Consider the following 25,331-nt stretch of genomic DNA (forward strand, 5'->3'; position numbering starts at 1 on the left):
AACTAAAGACATAGAACAACATAACCTAAAAAGAATTTTTATTAATATGGCAAACACTGACTTAAAAAGCATAAACAAATTAATAAACCACTGCTCTGTATATTTCATGAAAATTTGGAAAACTATGCTTAGTCTTGCCAGACAAGTTATTTATATTTCTAAATATAAATGACAAATTTCTATGACAATTTCTAGTCAAGACAACTTCTGTTCCAGTGGAATGATGTAATGAAGCCTAGTTCTGCCTCTTTACTTGCTGATAGTCAAAACATCTCAAAAAGTTTGTGTTGGAGGATAATGGCATTTCCAAAGATTTTTATTATAAGCTGAACACTCAACAAGTTTTCTTTCTTATTTGTTTCCTTTATTTTAAGTAGTCATGATATCAAACTTCTACTGCCATTCTTTGCATTTTTATGTCAAATTAAAAAATGTTTATTGGAGAATTTGTTTTCTTTTGCAAGAAAAATAAAACAAATTCATTTTTCATTTTTTTCTATTTTCATGAATTTATTTCTACTTCAGTGATTGTACTGAATATATTCTAGAAAATCCATAATACTGATCTTTCATATAGTTCAATTAATATTAAAATTTATTTGAAGAGAAGATTACCCAATATTATTGGAACAGCCTATATAATAATAGAACTGGTAATCCAGATCCACATGTAATAATAATATCCCTGCGTAATTTATATAAGATACAGAATTTTTTTAATTGGTACATATTTATTATACAGAATGATGGGTTTCACTATGGCATATATGTGCATACATTAAAACATAAATTTTTATCAATTTCACCCATTGATTCTTCCCCTACCCTCTTTCCTTCATCCCTTCAATATTTTCTTCTATCTTATTAGTTGCCGCAGTCTCTGGCTGGGCACAAATCACGAGTCTCCACACAGCTTGTAGATTCAAACAGCAATTCTTTATCCCCGAACTCACACCGGCCGTCTACAAACACGCTCTGGGGGAATCCACGTTCTCTGCCCAAATCCACTCTCTCCCAAATCCACTCTCTGCCCAAATCCACTCCACATGGGCTTCTGTCTCCCAAAATATACTGTCTGACCCTAAGCACTCAAGAGGAACTCAGCAGCAGGATACGCCCTATTCTAAAGGGGGAACACCCTAATCTCCTATTATGCTAAACCACCCTATTCTAAAGGGGGAACACCCTACTCTCCTATTATGCTAAACTGCCCTATTCCAAAGGGGGAACACCCTACTCTCCTATTATGCTAAACTGCCCTAGTCCTCGAGCAAGGTCACCTTTCAGAAGTCCTTCCACTAGACAGCATGGGAGTAAGCTGGCAAGGAATTTGTCATACCTACTTGGCTGATGGCTCCCAGCATCTCCCCCCTTCTGATTAATTAAACAACAAGTAATGTGGCTTAAGGACCGTGCCTGGTAGGTCGTCCAGTTCAACATATGGCTCTTACCCGTCATTGGAAAACGGACCTTTAGGCGTCAGCCTCCTGTCTTAGGTTGATACCACTGCAACTGGATCATACCCGTCACTGACTACCGGTCCAGCATACAGCCATACTTGTGGACAGGTCTATGCACCAGTGGGGGGGTGAGGTTCTTTGCCTCACCTCTGTTGGCCTCCAAATTTGGCCTTGGTGCCAGTGGGGGAGTGAGGTTAATGTGGCTTAAGGACCATGCCTGGTAGGTTGTCCAATTCAACATATGGTTCTTACCCGTCATCGGAAAACTGACCTTTAGGCAACTGACCTTTAGGCGTCAGCCTCCTGTCTTAGGTTGATACCACTGCAATTGGATCATACCCGTCACTGACTACCGGTCCAGCATATAGCCATTGGCCCCCAAATTTAGACCATCACTAGCAGAAGGGAGGAGGATACAGAAATGCCACGACACCAAGCCAATTGACAGTTCCTTTGGAAAAAATTGCATCACTGGTGACACCTTCAGCAAAGATATGCCAGCATTACCACAATTAACATGTGGTGCGCTGGCAAGGAAATAAAAATTGCATCACTGGTGACACCATCAGCAAATATATGCCAGCATTACCACAATTAGCTGCACTAAACGTAGTTACATAGTCCAGGCAAGTTCTGCAAGCAGTTCAAAGTGGAGGAATCTATCAATATGTTCGTCTCCTCCCAAAGTCCGTTGCCTCCCAAAGTAAGTTGACTCCTTGATTGAGCATACTTGTTGAGTTATATTCATTGGGATGAAGATAGGAATTCTGGCAATGATGCTAAAAAGACATTATCCTGAAAAGAATTATTAAATATAATGAAAAGGAAAGGTGAAAGTAAACAAACAGATCTGTTAGCCTCCTTAAAAAACAATCTTTAACAGCTGTTTACCTGATTTAAATTAGTAAACAAGCAGATCTGTTAACCACGTTTAAAAAGAATCCTTAACAGCTGTTTACTTAATTTAAATTAAGCCATTTAAATCATGTGAATAAAAAAAATAATAATTTAGATCCATTTTCTCATGAGCGCTCCTCATATATGAAATACGCACACACAGACATACAACACAAAACACAAATGTGCAAACAAACGTACAACACATAAGATAATAATAAAGGCCTTGTAGCTTTACCTAGGTGAAATCTCCATTGCAATGTTTAAAAACTCCACAGTCAAAAAAATAAAACTGATCAGAAAAACATTAACCTAGGTTTGTATGAGCTCAAAAAATAAAAATAGAACCTTATGATGTGGAAAATGCAATAATAAAATAGATATTGAAAAAAGCATCCTGGTTAATCACAGTCGCAGATGTAAGAATGGCCAAGCTGGAGTTCTGGATATCAGCTGTTACGGATTTGAGTCAAATCATCTTCTTTTCGATCTGTAGAAATCGTTTTGGTTAGTCTTTCTGGAATCCAAATCGGCTGCTGTTCTCCCTGTGGAAACACGCAAACAGAGCCCCGACTCCAGACAATTACTGGGTCAGGATCTTTCCATTGTCCTGTTAGAATATCTTTCCAAAGTACTTTAGTCTTATGTACATTTTTTGGATACATATGTCTTTCTGCAGCACTAAGTCCTGATGAATCCAAATTTAAAAAGTTTAGAGTAAAAAGCGTTATTTTAAGTTTATCTTTGGGGGATATATACCCCTTTCCAATTCCCTCTTTTTGCTTTAATAAGTACGTTTTAATAGTTTGATGAGCTCTTTCAACTATGCCTTGTCCCTGTGGATTGTATGGAATTCCTGTTATATGAGTAATACCAAATGATGAGCAAAATTGTTTAAAAGAGGTAGAGGTATAGCCAGGACCGTTATCAGTTTTTAACTGTTTAAGAACACCCACAGTGGCAAAATTTGTAAGCAATGAGCTATAACATCTTTAGTTTTTTCTCTGGCATGAAGGGAGCCCATCAAAAATCCGGAAGAAGTATCAACTGTAACATGTAAATATTTTAATTTTCCAAATTCTGGCCAGTGTGTGACGTCCATGTGCCAAATATGGTTAGGTATCAGTCCTCTAGGATTGACTCCAAGATTAACTTGTGGTAAAAAGGTCACACAATTTTGACATTGTTTTATTATATGTCTGGCTTGTTACTTAGTTATTTTAAAACGCTTTTGTAAAGTATTAGCATTAACATGGAATGTTTTATGAAAATTCGTAGCTTCTTCTAGTGTAGAGAAAATATGTATGTCATGTGTAGTTTTATCTGCTAAATCATTGCCCAAACTAAGGGCTCCAGGCAATCCTGTATGTGCTCTAATATGTCCTATAAAGAATGGATCTTTTCTGTCCCAGATTAGACTTTGTATAGTGGAAAACAAAGAGAAAACAGTAGAGGAAGGGGAAATTCTACCAGCATCTTCAAGAGATACTATAGCATTAACTACATACTGACTATCAGAAAATAAATTAAATACAGAATCTTTAAACATTAAAAAGGCTTGTAATACTGCATTAAGCTCTACCTTTTGAGCTGATTGTTTGGGTACTAAAAATGTAAAAGTTTGATCAGGGATAACTACTGCTGCTCTACCATTATTTGACCCATCAGTGAATATATTTGGAGCATTCATGATAGGGGTTTTTCTTGTCATTTTTGGAAAAATTACAGGATGCTTAGACCAAAAAGACAACAAAGGATTAGATGGTAAGTGATTATCAAATGAAACATTAGATTTACACATGATTATTGCCCAAGTATTTAACTCATTAGCTAACTCATAAATTTGATCCATAGTATATGGAGTAATAATTTTATTGGGAGAAATTCCAAACACTTCCTTTGCTGCTTTTATTCCTTTGAGTATTAATTGTCCTACAGCCTCAGGATACCTAGTAAGAATAGTGGTAGGAAAATAAGATAAATGTATCCACAATAATGGACCTTCTTGCCAAAATACTCCTGTAGGAATATTTTTTGTTGGTAGTACAATAAATAATAAAGGCAAACTTATATCAATTCTATCCAAATGTATATTTTCCATATATGTTTCAATAATTTTTAATGCCTTTCTTGCTTTAGGGGTTAACATGCGAGGTGAGTTTGGATCTGATGGACCTTTTAGAATATCAAATAAAGGTCCCAACTCTCCTGTTGGAATGCCTAGATAAGGCCTTATCCAATTTATGTCTCCCAATAACTTTTGAAAGTCGTTAAGTGACTTGAGTTGATCTACTCATATTTGAATTTTTGGTGGACGGATGATGGTTGAGGATAATAGAAATCCTAAATTATTAATTGGAAAATTTAATTGTACTTTATCTATTGCTATCTCTAGATTATAATTTTTTAATAAGTTTGTAAGTGTGGCATAACATTCCAGCAATATGTTTTTATCTTTATGTGCCAATAATACATCATCCATATAGTGAAATATTTGTAGTTCAGGATTTTGATTTCTAAGTGGCTGGATTGCTTTATTAACATATATTTGACACATAGTTGGACTGTTAGCCATCCCTTGAGGGAGTACTTTCCATTCATATCTCTGATCAGGACCTTCATGATTTAATGCAGGGATAGTAAATGCAAAACGTGGACTATCCTCGGGATGAATTGGAATTGAAAAAAAAAACAATCTTTAATATCTATGGCTAAAACATGCCAGGTTTTTGGCAAAGCAGACAATTGAAGAATCCCTGATTGAGCAGGTCCCATAATAACCATTTCATTATTAATGGCTCTTAAATCTTGCAATAATCTCCATTTACCAGATTTCTTTTTAATGACAAAAATGGGAGTATTATGGGGAGATATGGAAGGTTGTATATGTCCTTCCGCTAATTGTTGTTTGACCAGATCATGGGCTACTTGTATCTTTTCTTTAGTCAGGGGCCACTGAGGAACCCACACTGGTCTTTCTGATTTCCAAGTAATTTTTATTGTCTCAGTGGCCCTTTCTGAAAATCCAACCCATGTCTGTCTGTTCCTTGATCTATTTGAATTGGTGCTGCTATATCTTGTCCTTGTTTTCCTAATCTTTTTTCTTTCCTAAAACCTTGTCTAGCCCTAGTCGGCGCATTAGGATTGATGTTATTTGTTAATGTCAAACCTAATTGATCTAGGACATTTTGTCCCCATAAATTTATAGGAAGATGATCCAATACATATGGCTGTATAGTTCCCTCACAACCTTCAGGATCCTTCCAATCTAATACCATTGCACTTCTATAGGGATTAGTCACCACTCCTAGGCCTCGAAGCGTTTGAGTGGCTTGTTGTAATGGCCAATGCTTTGGCCATTCCTTACTAGATATGATGCTAAGGTCTGCACCTGTGTCCAGTAGCCCATTAACGTCGTGTCCTTGAATATTTAGTTTTAACATTGGGCGAGAATCTAAATTTAAAGACAACATAGCCCAATCTACACCTGTGGAGCCTAATCCCCTGGAACCTCTTTTTACACTATGACTAGGAAATTTATTATGTAGGCTGGGTATTATTAACAACTGTGCTATTCTATCTCCAGGTGAAATTACTGATATACCTCTTGGAGAACTAGCTATAATTTTTATTTCACCTACATAATCAGGATCAATTACCCCAGGACTTATCATAAGTCCTTTTAATGTAGATGAACTACGTCCCAATAATAAGCCTACTGTCCCTTGGGGAAGAGGTCCTTTTATTTCTGAAGGAATGATTTGAACTCCCATCTCTGGAGTTATTACTGCTCTGGCAGAGGCGCAGATGTCCAACCCTGTGCTCCCTCGGGTTTGTCTGATGAGGGATTTAATGGACAATGTGTCCTGGGCACTACTCTGATGGTGTTGCTGGGTTCCTCCACTGCCCCATATATTTGTGGTTGTGGGCCCCGGAGCATTGGGCCTGACTGTCCGTTTTTTGGCAATAGAGCCTGATGCCTTTCTCCACGATATCGTGGGTAAATACCTGGTCCTTGTCCGTTTTTTGATAAGGGAGTACCCTCTATGGTAGTTTGAGTATGGCATTCAGTAGCCCAATGTCTCCCTCTACGGCATCGTGGGCAAATACCTGGTATTCTATTTCTTTGATACCTAGTTTTGTTAAACCCTCCTCCTATGGGGCAACTCCTTTTAAAATGTCCTGTTTGTTCACAATCATAGCATATTTTTGGCCTGGCATCTAAAGCCTGTTGTACTGCAGCTGCCAAGACTTGCCCTTGTTCATTAATATCTCTACATAATTTAATATATGTGTTTAAATCTTCATGTCTCCATGGTCTAATAACCTCTCTGCAGCAACGATTTGCTTGGTCATAAGCCAGTTGTTTTATCAATGGCATTGCTTGTTCCGTATCCCCAAATATTTCGGCAGCCGTTTGAATTAGCCTATCTACAAAGTCAGCATAAGGTTCATTAGCTCTCTGTATTACCTTAGATAGCTGACCTTGTAAATCTCCATGTCCTTGTAAAGTCTTCCATGCCCTAACTGCGTCTGCAGCAATTTGTGCATATATAGCAGGATCATATTCAATTTGTTGCCGCTGACCCTCATAAGGTCCTTTCCCTAGCAACATCTCTAGATTTCTTTTGGGTAACCGGCTGCTGCATTTCGCCTAGCTGTCTCTGTGCAAAATTCCTCATTGGCAACCTTCCATAACAAATATTTTCCTCCATTTAGCACAGATTTACACATGCTAGCCCAATCTGCTGGCATCATGTCCAAGTTAGTAATGGACTTGACCATGCTCACCGTGAAGGGAGCTTGGGGACCATAGGTTGTTACAGCCTCCTTTAACTGCTTCACTGTTTTAAAATCTAAAGCACGGTGAATTCGCTGCCTTCCTACCTGTTCAAGTACAGGGCATGCTAATCTTTGAGGTCCTGTCTCAGGATTCCATTTATCAACTACGGGGTTTGAGGGCCACTCAGCTGTCTCTATCGGTGGGGCTGTTGGTTGAATTAAACCCTCTTGTGATAAAACGGAGTTAGTAACAGCCTCCTGTTGTGGCCTTTTTCCTAACAACCCCTTTTCCTTTAAATTTTCTTCCTCTGTCTGACTAGCTCGAGAGACCTTCTCCTTTGCTTGATCTAAAATGTCTTTCTCCATGTTCTGAACCTCTAACAATTTACTTAACATCTTTTCAGTTTGTTTTAATCTACTATAAAGATAACGCAACCCAATAAGGTAACACAAAACGAAACCGAAACTGAATGAAACAAAAACGGAATAAAAAATCGTTGTATCAATTTTCTCTTCCTCAGGGCTGACAAACTTCAAACCTTTAGTCAACCATTTTTTCCAGTTTGCCTGAGAAATTTCTAGGGATAGGCAGCTTGAAACAAAAACAAAATAAATCAAAAGAAGAACACATTGTTTTTTGAAATGGTCACCCATTCTCTCGCCTTCCCTCAGGGGCGAGCAATTTCACTTACCCCCAAGCTTCAGGTGTTCCGCGTACGAGCCACCAAATGCCGCAGTCTCTGGCTGGGCACAAATCACGAGTCTCCACACAGCTTGTAGATTCAAACAGCAATTCTTTATTCCCGAACTCACACCGGCTGTCTACAAACACGCTCTGGGGGAATCCACGTTCTCTGCCCAAATCCACTCTCTCCCAAATCCACTCTCTGCCCAAATCCACTCCACATGGGCTTCTGTCTCCCAAAATATACTGTCTGACCCTAAGCACTCAAGAGGAACTCAGCAGCAGGATACACCCTATTCTAAAGGGGGAACACCCTAATCTCCTATTATGCTAAACTGCCCTATTCTAAAGGGGGAACACCCTAATCTCCTATTATGCTAAACCGCCCTATTCTAAAGGGGGAACACCCTACTCTCCTATTATGCTAAACTGCCCTATTCCAAAGGGGGAACACCCTACTCTCCTATTATGCTAAACTGCCCTAGTCCTCGAGCAAGGTCACCTTTCAGAAGTCCTTCCACAGACAGCATGGGAGTAAGCTGGCAAGGAATTTGTCATACCTACTTGGCTGATGGCTCCCAGCAATTAGTCCCCTTTTGATTTGATGGACTCCATTTTTGTTGATTTTTTTTTATTGTTTTCTTCTAGCTTTTACATGAGAAACAAAACATACAACAACTATTCCCTGAGTCTGACTTATGGTCTCCAGTGCCTGCCATTCTCCTGCAAATGCCATAGTTTCACTTTTCTTTATGAATGAATACAACTTTATTGCCTATATATGCTCTATTTTCTTCATTCATCTGTTGACGTGCAGCTGGGCTGACTCTACAACTTGGGTATTGTGAAATTGTGCTGCAATAAACATGGAGGAAAACCCTTTTTCATCTCCTATAAAGCAATGATGGCATTTTTACAATCAAATATTTACTATAATATTTTATTTTAGAAACTTAAAAAGATTAAATCATTCCTTAGGTGAAATTATTTTAGCATAAAAATGTTGAGATCAAAAGCTTTTCTGCCATTATTCCCTTGATATATTTCTGCTATCCTTCTCTGTTAACCCATTGCTGGTTTCTTTTCTTCTTCTTTATTTCCCCCTTTATACTCTCCCCCATTTTTGCTTTTTTATGATTTCTCATGAACATTGTAAACACATTTTAATGAGCACTGACCAAAGGATCTAAAATGAAAAAAGCAGGAGAAAAAAAGAGTGGATACAGAAGAAAGAGAGGAGCAGTGGGCATGGCTCTTGTTTAAGTTCATTCCCACAGGTGGCTCTCACTTCCACAGTTGTACTAAATTCTTTAGCATTTACAAGATGAACAAATCTTTACAAAGTCAAGGTGCTGATAATAAGAATCTGTTTTCCTTGAATGCCAGATTATTTCTGTGATCCTTACCTGTAAACAGTATAGATGTGTGTCCCTTGAAAGATAGTAAATGTAGTCACTGAAAGTCTTTGCTCTGTTGGTATCTACATTTTTAGGCTATGACTGACAGTATTATTAAATCCCTGTCTACACGTTTCAGGAGAAAGGCGATGCCTTATATCTTTTCCATTTTAAAAATCCAAATGCTGATATGTTACATGTAAAATGTATCAGATGTTTGAAAATATAATTGCTTTTTTAAAATGCTAATAAATGACAAAAACTATAAGTATTTTCATTTAATTGCATGTAAATGGAAGGAGACCCTCAGGGGTATACAAAATTTTATACAAGAGGAAGTGAGGGGAAAGGGGGAAAAATATAAGGGGGAGAAATGAATTACAGTAGAGGGGGTAGAGAGAGAAGAGGTGGGAGGGGAGGGGGAGGGGGGATAGTAGAGGATAGGAAAGGCAGCAGAATACAACAGACACCAGAATGGCAATATGTAAATGAATGGTTGTGCAACTGATGTGATTCTGCAATCTGTATACGGGGTAAAAATGGGAGTTCATATCCCACTTGAATCAAAGTGTGAAATATGATATATCAAGAACTATGTAATGTTTTGAACAACCTACAATAAAAATTAATTTTAAAAAAATAAAAATAAAAAAATAAATATCAGTACACACACAAAAAAAGATTATATAATGATGGCATTTGCAGGTTAATGGATGGAGTTGGAGACTATCATGCTTAGTGAAGTATGCCAATCCCATAAACCCAAAGGCAGAATGTTCTCTCTGAGAACTGGATGCTGATCCAAAATGGGGAGAATGTGAGAAATGAAGAAATTTTGACCAAAGAGGAGGGAAGAGAAGGGAGGGTGCATAGGAGCAGGATAGATGGTGGAATGAGATGGACATTATTCCCCCAGGTATATGGATGAGTAAGATAGGGTGCAATGCTACATGGTATCCAATTAGGTAAATGAAAAGTTGTGTTGCAGTAGTGTACAATGAATCAAAATGCATTCTGCTGTCACATATACTGAATTAAAAAAAATAACAAAAAAGCTCCTATGGTAAGAGAGCTTCCAGTCCTGGAGCTCAAACAGTACCAGGGGCCTCTGGAATAAGAGACAGAAGTAAGCTCAGAATGACACATGCCGGTGACCTTACTCATGGGGAATGGAATATAGTCACATAATAGAGGTAGAAAAATGGTTGTGAGTGATATTTTCCTAATGACTATTAATGCAGATGGCAATTGGTTGTTGGTGTCCTAACCCACAGCAACCATTTTACAAGCAATGCCCATCCAGCGCTCTGTCTGGGCCTTGCTCTGGACCACCACTCTCCCTGCCTGGCCTATGTCACAGTGTCCCCTTGCAGGCAAGAAGAACGGCAGGCGCCTTTTCAGGTGCCCTGTCCATTTGGTTTTCATTTTCATTTTGTCTAAGAAATGTCACTGACTTCTGATTTCTTACCACTCTATTTTGGGATTTAAATGTTTAATTTTTAAAAGCACATTCTTGATATTTGAATATTCTTTCATATATCTTTTTAAAATATAGAACATGTTCTGTCTTTCTGAAGTAATAAATTCATGTTTTCTAAAGTTGAAAAAAAATAAAATAAAATGCTAATAAATGAAAAAAACTATAAGTATTTTAATTAATACTTTTTGACATGACAGCACATAAAAACAAACTGAAGGCCAAGATGATGATTTAAATTTCCTCAGTTTCTTCCTCTTGCCTGTAGGTAGGAGGTTTTTCACAAGTTCAAATTCACATCATTTCTCTAGTTTTCTTCCAAAAAAAGATAGAAAATTCCTGGCAAGTCTTCGGCACTTTATGTCTTTCTTTAGGGATCCATGTAACAGATCTCCAGAGTTATCAGTCAATTAACCAGTTCCTTGAACAGTGGTGATTTAATATAGAAACTGAATTCTTATTGTTGTTGTTGTTTTCTGTAGTCTGCCTTTGTCATACTGGCAAGAGGGATGAGATTGAGTCTCAGCAAATATCTCCAGAATGGTAAAGATATTCTAGAAGACAACTTGTATTTTGATTGGCTATTGTATTTTCAGTCTGTCATGGTTCCCTACTTCCATATAGGAGGATATATTATTTGGGCCAAACAATTCAAAGTGGTTTGGAAACAATTGGCTTTTATGGGCACAATCTTATTCTTTCCATTTTCATTTTTTTAAAAATTGTAAAAATCAATCCAATTTTTTTTTCAAAACCATGCAATTTCCCAAGACTCATGGAAAAGACAGCTTGGGTTGAATTTTCTTTTCTTTTTTATTCAATTTCTGCTCATGAAAAAAAAGAGTCGTTGTATAAATTCAGCATATGCATTTGTCCAAGTATTCATAGAATGTGTTTTGAGTATTAGTGTAAAAGAGTATTTTACCTGATGGGCTTTGTCTTCTGGTTTAGTTCTTCAAGTTCCCATCTCCTAATCCAATATTTATAAATCAAGAATGTTCAGGTGCAAAGCAGGTGACTGAGCTGTGCTCTGGGTAATTTCATCCTCTCTGTGAACACATTTTCAAATACAAGTGATTTTCATCTGTGAAAGCCCCTTATGGGGCTTGTGTGTTCTCAATAATTTTTAGAGATCCAAGAATTTTCTTTGTAAAACTCACTCTGTAAAGCCAGTTGGTTGATGCCACCCTACAAAACTCCTTTTGAGTGAGGAAGACCAGTTTAGCAGGTTGATGTAGCAACACCTATTATAGTTATTGTCACATTTCCTGATTCAGTAATGGCAAGATGTGATTCCTATCACATGTTCATTCCAAACACAAAAATGAGTAAAAATTGGTACAGTTTTCCTTTTACTCTAAGAATTGGGCACAGCTGCTCCCTTGCAAGTATTAAAGAGAAAAATAAAAGATAATAACATCTTTAATTTCTCATGTTTCTCAGCAACTCTTAGAAAAATAGCTTTGTGATACATGGCTCTTTTGCCTGAAAATGCCTCCTCTTGTTATGCTCGAAAGCACTGCTTCCTTTGCCTGAATCAGAGAAGGTTCCTAATAAATACAGAAACTTGAGAAGAGAATATGCAAACTTGATATAATGCCTAGTCATACTGTTCACTTATTCCAGTGGGTTTCTTCTTTCCAGTCCTTTGTTTGATCACTATTCTATGGAGCCTCTAAAATAAAAATACCATTCATTTACCTCATCTGAAAAAAAAATGTTAAAGTGTGGGGCACAGTGGCTAATGCCTATAATCTCAGTGGCTCAGGAGGTTGAGGCAGGAGGATCATGAGTTCAAAGCCAGACTCCCCAAAAGTGAGATGCTAAGCAACTCAGGGAGACCTTGGCTGGGGATATAGCTAAGTTGGTAGAGTACTTGCCTCCCATGCACATAGGCCATGGGTTCACTCCCCAGCAACATAAAAAAATAAAATAAAATGCTCAGTGAGACCCTGAATCTAAATAAAATACAAAATAGTGGGTGTGGCTCAGTGGTCAAGTGTCCCTGAGTTTAATGCCCAGTACTGAAAAAATAAATTGTTAAACTCATGGCCATGCCCATACTTGTTAGACTTTCAATTATTTGTTCTTTTCCAGAAAATTAAAATGCATTGATCATACAAGTAACAGTAGTAGTCTTGGATTATATAATCTTCAGGGAATTATATGCACAATAACTCAATGTCTCAATATAGCAAACTAGACATTTCTTACCAGATTTTAAAAAAAACACGGAAATACATTCAGGTGCTTAAAATTTTTCTCTCTCTTCTCAATATTATTGGTTGAGAAACTTCTTTGAGAACACCTGTAGATCATCATACAAAATTCAAGTTGAACTTTTTTTATTCAGACTTATAGATCTTGCAGAAACAACTATTTTAAAAGAAGAACAAGATTTTCTTTCAAAAAAATGAATTATACAGAAGTTTTGATGAGGCTTTATTGCTAATGTACATGGGGTTCAGAACCATAATGACGATATTGGGCACTTAAGTCAGGCTGTCACATTACAGCAAAGTTATTTGTACTACATAATCATTGTTTCTTTTTTATATTGCATGGATCTAAGCTTAGTTCATCTATCTTTGCCATTAAAATACTACTTTGTTGTTGTAAATACCTATTTTTTAAGAATGATTTGAGTATGTTCATTGTGGTTCAAGTTCATATTTGTTAGACCTTTTCTTCCCTAAAGCTGGAAAACATGATTGAGGGAAATATGCAATCTGCCTCATGTTGCCTTGTTTGATTTTGCATTTCTTCATATCAATTACTTTACAGTTTATATTTAAGTACTTTATACACACTAAACATTTCAAGGGGAATGGGAACAGTTTCTTTCCTGCTTTTGTCCCCTCTAGCAATATTTCCATCATACTCATCCTATTTTAGGATGTGTTCTTTTTTTCAAGGTGGAATTCTGTTTGTATTCTACTTTTTCCTTTAGGAACTGAATATTGCTTTGGTTTTGAGAACTAGTTCCATGGTTTCATAAGCCTTTTAGAAATGGATATTAATTTCCATTATCCACCCAATCACATGGCTTTCTCAAAATATGCCTTGCTTATGTTCAATGTTGTAGCAGAGTTTTCATTTTATAATTAAATCTTTAGGGATCACAATATAGCTTACCTTCCATGGGTTCCTTTGTGAATGTGTGTACATGCCTGTGTGTGCACATATGTGTGTGTATGTTTGTGTGTGTGATATGTAAAAACTGGGTCATGTGCATTCTTCTGAATTTGAATAAGTTTCAACTGAGATCATGCAGATCAATCTTTTTCTGGGAAATGGCATGCAAGTAAAATCAATAGTCTATTTAAATCAATGTATGATCACTCAGTTAAATATGTGGTAATTTAGAGTGAAACCAGAACCAACTTCCTACGTAGTCAAGAATATGCTCTGTTTTTTTTTTTATTTATACATGACAGCAGATTGCATTACAATTCTTATTACACATATAGAACACAATTTTTCATATCTCTGTTTGTATACAAAGTGTTTGTCTTTCCATCTTCTCTTCTCAAAACAAAGTCTTGATTTGGGGAATGTACTAAAAATCAGATGATACCTATCCAATCTTTCCTATATTCAAAGTAAATAATCTAAAATTGACGCTTTGTGAGAATTTAATATTTTTTATTTTGCTGTGAGTTTTCAATGATAAAATATTATTTACAGGTGAGAGGGTCAGATAAACATTGCCATCTTGGAACACATAACTGTCTAGAGTGCAAATAGCACAGATTATCAAATTAAAATACCCAGCAACCCTGGGAACCTGTAGTTGACCTTTCAGTACTCTCAGATTTATTTTAGAGTGTGGATATAAATGCAATAACAAGCCTAGCCCAGTGGTGCATGCCTGTAATCTAGCATATCGGGAGGCTGAGGCAGGAAGATCGAGAGTTCAAAGCCAGCCTCAGCAATTTAGCAAGGCCCTAAGCAACTTACAGAGACCTTATCTCTAAATTAAAAATATATATATATATAGAAGGACTAGGGATATGGATCAGTGGTTGAGTGCCTGTGGGTTCATTCCCCAGTACCACAATAAATAAATAAATAAAGTAACAAAGGGATATCTAGCATGTGTGAAAATTTATGGATATGCATGCTATAACAGAGTGGCCCAGGAAAATATGCATAATAAACTCAGGTGCCTAATTACTGCAGACAAATAAATAAATTGTAACTCTTATGAGCTGCTCTACCAATTTGAGGTACAAATACAGTTGAAAACAACATCTTCTCCTTCTGATCCTGAGTCTGACAGTCAGGTCACTGTGCAGTTTCAGTAGGGCCCCCCATTAAACTCCAGAGGTCCGTTCTTTGTATTGACACATGTGTTAGATTAGACATGATACCCAGAGTCTTGCTTTAAACTATACTTCCCAGTAAGGGTTCTGCTAGCCTCAAGGGACTGTTGAACATTTGAAATATAGCTAGTCTGAATCAAGATGTGACATAGACACCAGCTTAAAAGTCTAGTACAAAATAAAGATGTGAAATGTCTCAATAATTTTGATACTGATTACATGGGGAAATGCTGATGCTTTGAATAGACTGGGTTAAATAAGATATAATATTAAAATTAATGTCCACTGTTTCTTTTTGACCCTTTTTAATGTGGCTTCTAGAATATTTTTAAGTTTTAATTACATATGAAGTTCACATTATGTTTGTACTGGAGCCTGTTAATCTAAAGCATCTGTGACCTCAAACACAAGTTAAACTAGTCAAAGAATCAGTCTCTATCTCTTCCCTTCTCACTCCAACTCCCAATTTATACTGAGAGTTTCATTTATGATCCTCTTTTTCCTTTATCTTTCATTGAACTTCCAACCAAGAAACACCACCTAGAATAATTTTAATATATCCTTGGGTACATAGATATCCTTAACAGATATTTAATTTTTTGAAAAGTAAGCGGATTACATTTTCTTTAAATTAGGTAAAGATAATAACATGATTTACATTACTGTCTGTGCATAAGTCAATAAGGAAAGAATACTAAGCTATTTCTAGATGTCTGGGGTTTGAACAGAAGAACATGAGAACCAGGATCTGCTTCTCTCTCCTTGTGGTTATAAACTGTCATTTCATGATACTCACCAACCACCATTCCCCTTCTTCATAAAAGATTAGATGAATGCTTATTTCTTAGAACACAAGGTTTTATCTATACGTGTTAGGAATTTTTAAATCAAAGAATAGATAGTTTTTATTTTTCTAAAAGAAGAATTTAGAATATTCTTTAATTTCTTCAGTAAATATGTACTGTACACTTATTTGCCTAGCACTCTTCAAATCCTGGAATTAATCTCTAAGAAATAAAATATGACTGGGAGTGTTGCTCAGTGGTGGAGTCACTGCTGGCCTGAACAAGGCCCTATGTTCGGTCTTTAGTACCAAAATAAAATAAAATAAAATGGCAACTATTTAGCCCTCATAGAGTTAGTATTTTAGTAGTGGGGGGATAAAAAGAGAGATGTTAAAACAAAAAGTAAAATATGTTTTGGTTAAATAGTGATGTTTAACAACTTTATTTATTTATTTGTTTGTTTGTTTATTTATTTATTTAAAAGGGAAAGGGGATAGAGAACATCAAAGTAGGAAAAGCTTTCAATTTAAGTAGAGAGAACCTATGAGAAGTGACATTTGGGGAACAGGCCTGAAAGAAATTAGGACAGTTACTATGCCCATATGTTAGGAAAGAATGTTCAGGTCAGAGTAAGCAGCATGTGAAAATGTCCTGAGGCAGGATATACTTAGGAAAGAACAAGAATACCAATGTGTTTGGAGTAGAATTAAGGACTGCTGATAAGTATAGCCAATGATTTCCTTCTGGGGATAAGAAAAGTTATCATTTTGAGAAGCATTTTTTACTTTACTGGTCAGAACTCATCTAACTTAAAAGTGATAGTAAAATTTTATTTGGGCAGGAGCAAATCAAAAGGGTCTTCCTTTCACTAATAACCTACTCCCAACCTCTCACTACACTTATAATTCAACTCCTCAAATTTAGCTTCTCCCCAAAACTACCACTCCATCTGAAATTAATGAAGTGTTAGGGACCTTCTTTAAAATTTAATATGTAAAAGATGTTTTGACTGTGATTATTAAAGTACATATTTGTGTGTCCTAAGGATACGTGGCATGGGATATACTTTTGATACAACTCTGATAACACTTATCATTATTTAAGGTAACATTGCTGCCATATTAATCAAAGCAAACTTCTTGCCATTTCAGTTTGTGTATACTCAGGGTTTAAGCCTTAAATTATATAAAATAAAAGGTTTATATTTTAAAATTTTTATTTTTTGCTTAAGTGGTAGTAGTAACAGACCATCCATTCATGTGTACTTTTACATGTATACACATCAAAATTGCAATTAACATACATTCAGGCAGTTGGATATTTAGCTACACAATGCATCAAAAGCATGAGAAAAGATTCTGTGTCCCAACAAGTTGTTCCTAGGCCTCCTATGCAATACGAACATTGAAGAACACCAACCAACACCACTGACAGCTATTATTAATATAAGTTTAATTTAATTTTATATACTAATTCAGAGTTTCTTAAATTATCCATATTCTCTTTCTGTTTAGACACATCAGTATCATGATGTTAATTGTTAGCTCTCAAAGCCCAAAGACCATTCCTATTTAACTCACTGAATATAGAGTCTAGTGCAGGCAGTAAATTATGATAATGAACGTGAACATGACGAAAGGAGGACATAGGGAAGGAAGGAGATGAAAGCAGTAATCTACTCATGTACGTATAAAGCATTGAGACTTTATACAACATAGTTTTTAATTTTTACAATGTTGCTTCAAGATATTTTTATCCCTGTTATGCGAATGATAAATTGGGATCCAGGAAAGTTAAATCATACAGTCTCTAAGTGGTAGAACTGGAATTCAAAATCAGATCTCTTAACACAGCTTGCACAGGCATTACTCAATTATTAAAACTTTTTTTGTTTTTTGCTAATCACCATCTATGTTTCAGACTTGATGGGTGTCTAGGGAGCATTCTTTAACTTAACAACATGAAGATCTGCCTCGCCCCACCTTCAGCCTCAACTGAATGTGTGTTGCAACAGTAATTTATTTTATGTGCCACAAAACTGGCAAAAGAAATATTTTTGCCAAAGTGTCATGTGACCCTGATGATTCTTAGTTGGCCATTCCCTCACAATGCAGCAATTAAGCTCAATTTTCTTCTGCAAGGGCCCACCCATGATTCACGACTCTGTCCCCCTCTGCTTTCCTTAGCCATTACATAAGCCAGCACCTGTTTGTGTTGTCAAGGGTGTTTTTAGACTACAGTCCACAGGTGGCTTTTTATTTTCCCTGCCTGCCATTGAATAAAAAGAGCTACACTAATGACTAATTTAAGGAAATATTTCCTGGTGGACATATCCTAACTGAATTGAGACAAAAATGGGGGGGGGGTAGTCAGATCCTGCCAGAATATTTCTCTTGTACTCTTGGTTCTGCTTTGACAGTATGAAGGATTAAGGGATAACAATGACAGTAGTTCTTATTATTACCCAAGTCTTACTGTGTCTTTCTCACCATTCACAATGTCCCTGCTGGAATAAATGCTGATGACTACATCTGTTGTGTTATTTAAAGTAGATCTTTAAGTCAAAATGAGGATGCATGTGCCACCTCATTTTGAGTTTGCTTAATGTTTCCAACCATATTTAAGAAATAAATTCCAAATGCTGTTTTGCTAAGTGCATTTTTCTTTCGATTTGAAACCTATGTGTATTTTAAAGGTCATTTAATCCGTGCATTTCCAATTGCTCAGGTCTTAAATCATTACTGTGTATTTTATATAAGAGGTACTTAATGTCTCAAGAAGCTTTTGGAGGCCTTTAAAACCCAAAGACTTTTTTTCCCCTTCAAGACCAGAAGTTCCATTTTGTCAAGAGTAAACAAGCTTGAAGAACACCAACACCACTGCCTGTTTGATAGTCCAAAAGTTTGAATTTCAGAGGTGTTGGAACTCAGTGAAGTACATGTTCCCATCTATAGTTCAATCCTCTGTTTCCTCCTAGCTTAGTCAGAAACACATGGAAATCATATCCAGCAAAGCACTCTTCTCAGAGACATCTGCATCTGGAGGGGTGTCCTGGCATTCAGCAACAGAATTCTCTTCCCCCAGGGAATGGGAAGGCTCAAAACCCCAAATAATAATAATAATCTATTACAGATTTCAGGTTACCAAAATTTAGAGAAAAGGATCATAGCAAAACACTTAGCATTGCTACATGTCAAGAGGAAGGCTACTGTAATTTACCCCCTTGGGGCATGTATTTTTCATATTATTATGCATGTAAATTTAAATATATTTCCATATTACAGCTCAAAATCCCCTAATTATAAATATGTAGAATAAAACAGAATTAATTGTTGGCAATTATTGCATTAAGATTCAAATGGAAAGTTCCTTGTTACTAGAAGAATTGGGCCAGTTGTGGGCACCTTAAGCAACAGAACTGGCTCATCTGGAACATTCTTTTGGATTTAAGAACAGTTTTTCTAATAAAGTAGATCTGGGATTAAGGACAAATAAGAAGGTGCTGAGAAAAGAACAGAAATGGTGGTTACAAAATTTGAATTGAGTCCTTACTCAGTTTTTGCTAAACATGTAGCCTTGAGCAAGTAAACTAAATAATTTGAATGTATTTTACTTCGTCTCAAAAACTAGGAGCATTTATACTATGTTATCTTCAGTTTTTTTCTAATTTAAAATTTCATGTTTCTGAGATTCCAACATGAGCTGAATTGTACCCAAGGATGGGGTTATCTGATGGTCAAAAACAAGAAAAAAGAAAAAAAAAACTTGACAATTTGATTACAATTAACTCATTTAGGAAAATAAATAGAATATTTGGGATAACACTTAGGTTTTTGGCAGTAAGTAAATCTTCCATCATGATTTTTAAATAGAGGGAAAATTTAATCTGAGAGGGTGGCTAGAAAGCAGAAAGCAGTTTTCATTTGTCACAGACATGGCGACCCCCATGTCCATGAAGGACCCCTGAGGGATTTCAAATTAGACAACAAATAAAACAACCTATATCCAGACGACACTGAATGTCAAACTGATGAGAGGTTTTCTGGGTCCGTTCTTAATTTTTTTCTCTCCTTTAGAAATGTATGTTATGAATTATGATCATTGCAATAGAGCCAAGTATTCACTGGGCTGCAGCTAGATCTTTGTTTAGCAAGCATAAGCTCCTTGCCAGCTGCAAGCTGCAGCTGTCTGTCAGCATTTGTGAGGACAAACCACCCCATTATCCCTGATCACTTAGCCATAGACTACACACTGCCTCCTCAGATCTTCTCAGAAAATCCTTTGCATTTTCAAATTATGGGGGAGGGCATCAGTGCTTCTCACACATATTTTGAGGCAAATAGCTTAAAGCTTATGTCAAAATGATGCTTCTAATAAGAGGGTTCTTTCCCAAGAAAACTATTTTCTGAAAGACTAACTGACTTTGGCCTGACATTTCCTGATCTCTGATGTCCTGAAAAAGGCAAGGGAGGCTACAACTCTGACAAGCAGCCCTTCCTCAGGACATAATGAGCCAGGCAGAGGGTGCCAAGAGAACTGGCCAAAAGCCAGGCGCCTGTCTCAGAGCTAGAGAATGTGGGGTTGAGAAGGCCACAACCATAGGGTGAAGCCTGTGGAAGGACGCAGACCAGGGTGCTGAACATCACCATTCTCCTGGGCCATGGCATGGAACAGGAGATGAGACTCAAAGGAATTCTACCTCAAGGAAATTCTCATCCACAATGTTTAAGTAAACTTGGGACTTGTTTTTAAGAAGGGGCTTTGAAAGATTATATATTTTGCTGAATTAGAATTTGCTATCTTTCTTTTCTTTCTTTAGTTTCCAAGAATGTTCAAACTGGGCTAAAAATGGGCAACACCATACCAGATAGAATTAAAGTGTTTGTAGAGTTAGTCACAAGTTTATCCTCCGTACAGCACAGAGGGGTCAGGTGAGTTATAAGGATCATTTTTTTTTTAGTGTAATGACAATTTTAGAAATATGGAGAAATTTATACACAGTAAACTGTGAGTTTCTAAAAGGGTAAAAACTAGGACCGAAGGTTCTTTTGGCTTTGGGAAACTCCTGTCACATTGTAGAAGCATGAAGGATGATCAGTCAGTACCTGTGGAAGGAATGTTTATGGTTTTGGTTTAATGACACTATTTTTAAGGAAACAAAATAAATCTGGAATGTTTCCCATTTACCCCTCACAGTAAAAACTGCTTTTTGTTATGTAAGAGTATTTTTTCAGGAAGGAATGTACCCTCTTGGGAAGAAAAGCACAATGTGAATTCAAATTTATATAAAAAATTCTGTACAATATGTAGCATATGCCCAAAGTTGTCCCAAGTCTCTCAGTGGGGAAATATTTCTAAGATTTGGGAGAAGATGCATACGTTTATCCCTTTGTGTGTGTGTGTGTGTGTGTGTGTGTGTGTGTGTGTGTGTGTGTTTAGGGTTATGTATGTTTATGGACAGGAGAGCACTGACCCAATCATAGATACTTTCTTTCCCACAACTTAAACATTTACACAATACTTAAAATAGTTTCTTTGAGGACTAGAATCCATGGCAGTCACGAGGTCATTAAATAATAGCAAAGCTCTGTTAGTCCATGATCTTTCCCTATTCACAAGGATTGCAAAATAAAAACAAAGATTCTGCAAGGAATCAATATTTTCAAAAGGCATAGTAACTGGCAGGACAAGAGCATTTGGGTTGCTAAGTACCTTCACTTCTTTCCATGTCGCTGTTTGTTGCTGTGTTCATTGTGAAACCCTTTTGCTGGATTTGTTACATATGATGAGCTGGGGTGTTATAATAAACAGAGAGGAAGGCAGCAATAATGTATTTCAGTTAGGAAGAAGCACTTGAAAGAAATTGGTTTTGCTATACACATGATGTGAGCCAATCAATAGTGGTTTAGTCTGACAAGCACTGTCAATATCCATTGTCACAGTTCAGAAAGTCTTTAATGGATAGTTCTTCAAAAATCAATAATTTTAACACATGTTCAAAGTCTTGAAATGCACTCTACCTGGCAGAAATTAATCACAGGTAATTCTTGGGGCTGTATACAATATTTTTAAAAGTTGAAATATAAATAGCAGTCAATTAAAATATACATATATATGCATATACACATATAAACACACACATATATATACACATATATATATAGATGCATTTAAACAGCAGCAATGTGTATCATACATATAAATATACACACACATAACAGTTAATGGTATAATCTAATAATACCAGATACATAATAAACGTTTAGTATATGTTGGAAAAGTAAGAGGTACTGGGATGAAGGGTGAAGAGGTACTTTTTGCAATACTTGTTCTGTTTACCTAATGATTATTGCTACAGTGATAATGATATAGGTCAACAGTGGTAACCTTAAAATAAATAATAATTATTAGCATACTTATTATGCACTAGATCTTATGATAGGAGTTTAACTTACCCGGGAATCCTTGATACAGAAAATATTATCCCCATTTAACAGATTACAATATGGAGGCACAATTTTTTTTTCATAGTTTGAACAAGATACCATGTTAAATGGTAAGAATTGAAATTCAAAATTTGAAGCCTCCAGTATTCAAAAAAGTGAGTAAGAATGAGTGTGAGAGAAAGAGTTTCTTAAAAATAGAATTAAAAAATGGAACTGGCACTAGCAATATGAAAATAGCCATATCAATGGTTCTTTCCTACTTTCCACATAAGTGCTGATAAGGGACTCTTTTTTTTATTAAAAAAGGACTAAATTTTATTGACAAACTGCTGCAGACATTTTGACATAAGTTTAAGCCACCTATTTAGGCAGACTTACACATGTAGCATTTAATCTTCCGAGAACAAAATGGGAGGACAGTACAAATCCAATTAGGACTTTAACTTATGTACAAAGTGGATTTTGATTCCTTTTTCATTCAGCTGCAATGTCCCTTTTTATATTATGCTAGTGTTGAGACATACTTGACTATCTTGGGAACAGTTCAATATTGACAACTGTCAACTTACTGAAAAACTTCAGCTTTTGGCCCCAATGTCCAAGTGAGCTTTATGTGGAGTGCAGAATCTCAAATGGACAAAATACTTTTTGTCTTCCTGAATACTGAAACTTTAATTATTAGTACTTTTACTGAAAGATTGTGGCTAAAAAACACTACATCAAATTAAATTTAGATGGCCAGCCTCTCTGCCCCAATCAATCTCTTCAAAACTTACTTCCCCCTAAGTATCTCTCAACACTGTATGCCTGGGGCTAGATTTCAAAACCCACATAATGAAAAAGTCAATTTTACAAACCTAATTTTGTTGTTGTTGTTTTAAGTCGATTAACGTTAATAATTGCATCAACTATTTAATTCATGAAGATCTTTCATATTAAAATTTAACTTAAGATTCAATCGCCATGTGTTTTTAAAGGAAACATTTTTAGAGACGTCTAAGCTCACTTTTGCGTGGTGGCACCTACTGCCGGTAACGTTTGTGATTTTAAATCTTAAACAGCCCTGAATTTTGAAATGTAGCCTAGTTTGGGATTCTGCAACTACAACTTTACGGGATGCCTCAAATCAAAACTAAGAGAAAGTTAACAAGCCTTACTTCAGAACCTTTAAGCAAGCAATGTCACTTTTGAAACTAACAGGTTTGTGTTTTTTTTTTTTTACTCAACTTCTTTTTTTTATTATAAAAGGTACACTTCTGTTTATATTTAAACAACAAAGAAAAAAGCATCTACACACTTAAAAAATTAATTCGATATTCCTAAATCTATTTTAACTCATTTTAAAATACTACATACAGAAGCCAAAATGCAGAGTTAAGAATGGAGGAAGGTGGGGAGAAGAAGGGGACCACGAAGAAAAACACTTAGACAATTACTTGTCTGTTGTGGGTAAAGCAACAGGAATCCTGGGAGATACAAGAAATCAGTAACAACTTTGCTCATAACTGATATTTTTCCCCTCCTGTTTGATTTTAATAACGTCCATATGGGTGCTCTCTGTATGCTCCCTTCACTGGCCTAGCTGGAGGGGCCTTCAGTGATGGCCTGGTCCCATTCCAGTCATCTTGGCCATAAGCTTCATAAGAATCTTGAACCTCCCCATGTCCATAGTCATAATATTCTGAGTCCCCTTGGCTCTGGCTGTAATAGCCTTCGTAGCCTTCATAACTCTGTTCTGCATATGTATCATCATATCCATATTCTTCATATGTTTCTGGTGCAGGGGGTGGAGGCAAAGGTATTCTCTGGATGCCTGCTGTCCATGCTCTTGGTACTGGAGCACCCCTCACAGTAGGTGGAGGTGGCACCCCTCGGGTCACAGTGGCACCTCTGGTGATGGCACCTCTCACTGGGGTGCCACGCACCAAAGCTCCCTGAGGGGGTCCAACACCACGGCCCCTGGGAACAGGTGGAGGGGGAGGTGCAGCTCCCCGGCCTCTCTGGCACCCCACGTCCACGAGAGGGCTCAGGTACTCCATTCAAGTAAGACAGCTCTAGAAATTGCTCCTGGCAGATATCATCCATCATATCTGGTACTAAAAACTTCTTCACTTCTTCCATGGCATGGGCCATGGGAGCATAAGCCTCACATGGGGGTCCAAAGACTTCAATGAAGACATGCAGATCCATATTTAAGTGGGCATACTTTGGGTCTCCGCCTTTGCGAAGCTCTTCTTCCTTGGCTTTGTCTCTCATTGAACCCTTTCCCAATACAGAGATCTTTGCACCAGTTTCTTCCTGCAGTCTTTTGATTGTATTCCCTTGTGGTCCAAGAATCTTCCCCACAAAATTGAACTTTGGGTACTGCCTGACAGGTATCAGCACCCGTTCTTTCAGCTTCATGTTCTGATGAGAAAATAAGTCCAAATAATTCTCCTCATCGTCCTTTTTTGAATCCCCTTTCTGAATCTTCTCAATTTCTGCCATCAGAAGCTGCATGGCATGAGTGAAGGACGGGTCGAGCGAGTCCTTTTCAGCCATGAGTTTGGGCAGGTACTTGTTCTCTGGCTCCATCTTGACCGAGGCCGTGGCTGACGGGGGTAGCAGTGGGGTCGGCGCGGCCGCCCACTGTCGCGTCGGGACCTGTGGCCCAGGGAGGCAGCAGCGGTGGCGGCTGCGTGGCTGGCGAGGCCCGGGCGCCCCCTCGGGGCCCCCCTCCGCCTCCCCGGGACCGGTGAGGCAGCGGAGGCTGCCGAGACGGCGTCTGACGCACCGAGGGGTGGGCAACTGAGGGGTCCATAGAGCCGCTGCGGCCTGAGGACCGGGTCATGCGCGCGGCAGGATCGTCCCGGCGCTGCATGGGGAGGATGTGCGAGCGAGAGAGCGAGCAAGGAAGCGACTCGGCAGAGACCCGAGCGGCGGTTGGCAGGGGTGGGAGAGCAGGGACGACAGCCACCGAAGCCGACCCGAGACCTAGCGAGAGAGCACCGGAAAATTGGTAAGGGACTCTTGTACTCAGTCCCTATGAAGCAATCAGGAATAAAATAAGTTACTGAGTTCTGGGGTTCAGAATAGAG

The 25,331-nt window shown here is 37.4% G+C and overlaps 1 pseudogene; it reads right to left on the reverse strand.

The window, feature by feature from the left end:
* Positions 1–23,298: 23,298 nt before the first annotated feature.
* Positions 23,299–25,114, reverse strand: LOC143388726 (KH domain-containing, RNA-binding, signal transduction-associated protein 1 pseudogene; annotated as a pseudogene).
* Positions 25,115–25,331: the final 217 nt, after the last annotated feature.

This window comes from Callospermophilus lateralis, unplaced genomic scaffold (genome assembly GCF_048772815.1).
Source record: "Callospermophilus lateralis isolate mCalLat2 unplaced genomic scaffold, mCalLat2.hap1 Scaffold_66, whole genome shotgun sequence".
Classification (NCBI taxonomy): Eukaryota; Metazoa; Chordata; class Mammalia; order Rodentia; family Sciuridae; genus Callospermophilus; species Callospermophilus lateralis.